The sequence below is a fragment of the Gaeumannomyces tritici genome (assembly GCF_000145635.1).
Source record: "Gaeumannomyces tritici R3-111a-1 unplaced genomic scaffold supercont2.5, whole genome shotgun sequence".
Taxonomy (NCBI): Eukaryota; Fungi; Ascomycota; class Sordariomycetes; order Magnaporthales; family Magnaporthaceae; genus Gaeumannomyces; species Gaeumannomyces tritici.
Window position 1 is genome coordinate 3,100,003 of NW_008804549.1, and position 3,958 is coordinate 3,103,960.

The window sequence follows — 3,958 nt, forward strand, 5'->3', positions numbered from 1 at the left end:
CATATTAACCGGAATAGCCTTATACCGTGCTTATCCCTTTTGCTTGCAACAATTATAAGCCCGGCGATTTTTAAACCTTTTAACGTAAAGTAAAAGGTTTAGCAATACGGATTTATTCCCTTTTTATTACTTTTATTAAATCGTTCCTAAACGCGCTTTTTTAAGCGCGTTTATCCTCCTTTTCCTTTCCGCGATTTTTTTACGGAAAAATTTTTACGCTTTTAAAACCTCTTTCGATAAAATTTTTTTTGCCGAAACAAATTCCGTTATTAATCCCGAACGTTGCCAAAAACCTTTGTTAAATTCCATTTTTTTAATTTTTACGTTTTTACGCTTTTAAAGCTTTTAACCCTTTGTTTTTTACCGTTTTACTTTTACGAATTTCCGGTTGCTACCAGTTATGGGTAGTACGAATAACGATTTTTTCGTAATAGCGTTGCTTAAAAATTAAAAGCAATGGTTTACGTAATTTACGGCGCTACGTTAAAACGCATTAATCCTAAGGATTTGGAACCAGGTTAATTTTAATTTAAAGTCCCCGAACGACGTGCAGGCCGACGAAACCCTGGATTTTAATTCCTTTGCAGCAAAAGCCCGGGCCGAGCACGTTAAAAACTATAAATTTAAACACTTGGTTTAATAAACGATCCTTTCGATTGAAAAAAAAAGGTTTGTTTAAAGGCTTGGCAAGGCAAAAGCGAAGTTACGCGAAGATTTAATTCCAAGCTTTTCCAGGCCCTTTCGGTTTTTACCAAAGGTAATTTTAAAGCCAAGTACAAAAAAGCGTTTAAAGCAAAGGATACCGCAAACAAAACCGCTTCGAAAGAAATTACAACCTTTTTTAAATGGATTAATTTTTTCGTGGATTTTGTTGCGCTTGCAAACGCGCAATTAAAAGTTTAAACCAATAATTACGTTACTTTTCGTAATACCATTATTTGCTTAAAAGCGCTTTACGCTTTTACTTTTATAATAAAAATTTAAATAATTTTTTAAAAATACCGCAATACGCTTAAAAAAGCCGTTAGCATTACAAATGTTAACCAATGGTTTTTAAAATTTTAAGCGATTTTTATTTAAGCCAAAATTAAAAACGTTTTTAAAGTACAAAGCTTTACGCCCATGCTTAACTTTTTTAAGCATATAAAGCGTTTCGACCCTTTTTAAGCAAAGCGCTACCGTTAAAAAGTAATTACGGGCAATTTTACGGGAAAAATGGATATTTTAATTACCAAATTTTTAACGATCCTTTTTTAATACCGCATTAATAATTCGGGCATTAAAAAAAAGCTTGCGTTTTTAACTTTCGGGGGCGCATTTAAAAATAAGAACGAAAAAGCTAAAAGCATTTAACGAAATAACGCAATAACGTACGAATGCCCGGTTTGTATTTAAAACCATTTTTAAAAGCCGGAAAATTATTGGAAGCTCGTTTACGTACTTACCGGCAATTTCGAACGCTTTCGCAACAAGCTAAATAACGAAAAATGCAAAAAAATTAAAAAGTTTTTAAAAAAAACCGTTAAAAGTTATTTAAAAAAAATTTCCTTTTTAAAAGCAAATTTAAAAATTCCGTTTGGGGGAAGCAAACCGAAAGCGCGTTAAGCTCCGGTCCCCGAACTTTAAAAAAAAAGTGGGATTTAAACGCGGCCGTGCTTAAAGTGCCTTTGCTTTAAAGCGTTTTTTTGGTTTTCGATATTATAAAAAACATTTATTTCGAAAGCACGCTATTCGATAATTGCGGTTCGCTTTATATCGTTAATAATAAAAAGCGCTTTAATAAAAGGTTATTCCAATCGTTAAACGGTACCGAAACGGTTTAGTACGGTATTTAGTACCTTCCGATTTTGGAACGTAGCATTCGTACGCTTTTTAGCTTTTTAAACGGAAGCGGAAACTTTAAGCTTTATAACGTTGCTTTAGTAAAGGGTTTTTATGTTAATATTATTTCGAAAGCCCGTTTAAACGCCAAAAGGGTATGGTTTTGCGGGAAAAACGCGATTTTGCGCATTAAAGAAGTTACCAACGGGAAAATAATTAAGCGCTTTTAGCGCAAAAATAACGTAATATTTTATAAATACAAGCTTATTACTATTTACTTTGTATTAATTACGTTGCAATCTTTCCCAAAAGATACGGTTTTAACCTTTGCAATTAAAAAGTTTTTACGCCGCAAGCGTGCTACGCATACGTAGCGTCCATTTTCGAACTTTACGAAACCGCGAAAAAATACCGCCGACCTTTAGCACTTGCGCAATGGTTATTTAGGATTACAAGCGCTGGAAGCTTTCGTTTGGAACGCCCGAAACGTTAAAATTAAAGGACCCAAACGGATTAAATGCAAAGCATGCGCAACAATTTATGCTATAACCGTCGTTTTTAAGCGCTTTATAAAAAAGGCTATGCGCCCTTTTTGGAAGGTTTGGTTTAACCTATTTAATTATTTTAAGTTAAAATTAAGGATAAATTGGGTTTTGCTATTAATAAACGAATATAACGGCAAAATTTGGAGCTTTACAATCCCAAACAAAAAAAAATTAACGGTTATTAAAGTTTTAAAGGAATAAAAAGCGTAAGTAAAAAAACAATACGGATTGCTTGTTATTACTTTTAAATACGACCAAAAAAAGTCCATTATACCTGTAAAGGGGTTTTTGGAATACAAAAAATGGGCTTAAGCTAAAAGCATCGTTATCGAAACCTTACCGTTATATACTTACGAATTTAACGGGATAATTAAGCGCACGGGATAAAACGTTGTTACGAAAAGGATACGCATGCGCGAAAGCGCAAAACTTCCTAAGCATTTATGGCCAAAAACGGTTTACGTTACCGTTTGGCTAAAAAATATAAATCCTTTACCGTTAAAAGGCATGCGCGCTCCCAACGATATTTTTTTAAGCTAATTTCGGGGGTGGTTCCGGCATTACGCTTTAAAGCTTTTTACGGGTTTAATAGCCGATTTAAAACCGGATTGGGACGGTATTTACGCTTACGGGTGCAAAGCTTATCTTTTAAACGTAAAAAGGTTTTATAACGCGGATTTTAAGCATTTTAAAATTAATTTTTGTACCGGGGTTGGATATTTAATGGGCTACCAAGCCTTTAACATTTACCGGATTTGGGTCCCGTTAAAAAAAAAGTAATAATTATAAAAAACGTTAAATTTAATAAAAAAAGCTTTTTTAAAAGCAAATAGGAAAAGGACCTAATTAACGTAGCTACTTACAATTTGCTGGTTAAATACAACGAAACGGAAAACCCGTTTGCAACCCGAAAAAAAATTGCTAATGCGCTAGGGCTTTTTTAACCGGAAAAGCTTTAAGCACCCACTTTTGCTACCAAATATTAAGGTTAAAAATTGGGGGTAAAAAAGCTAGGTCCTATCGTAACCATAAAGGTTAAAGCCGCAAAAGATTCGGCCAACGGGCCGGATCCAAACGCGCATAAATTTTTAATTTTAAATGCTTTAAAAAATGGCCATAAAATAAAGTAAATGCGTAATACGGGCTTTTTACGTGTGGGCAATTCGTATTACGGCCTTATACGGTTCGAAAAAAGCGATAGCTTTCCGCCGGTAAAGGGTGGAAATAACGACGAGCCCGAAAAATAACCTTTAAAACCGTTAGGGCTGGCTTTACCTTATAGGGCAATAAACCGGTCCTTGCTTACCTTAGGACCGGATATGCTAATCGCAACCACAAGCGGCACCTTTGCGGCGCCCCCAATCGCGATACCAAAAGCGTTTAAAGCTTTTAAAAATTTGTCCAAAACAAACCCAAACGAGCAAAAAGCGCCGCCTTCCCCTTTTCCTCCGGTTAAAAAGGGCAAAGGCCGATTTTGCAAAGGGACGGGCCTTTCGCTTTTGCCCAAAGCCTTTTTTTTTAACGCGTTTCTACCGAATTCGCCAATAATTACGTTTAAAGCAATCCGCGCCGCAACGCGTACGGCCGCAAAA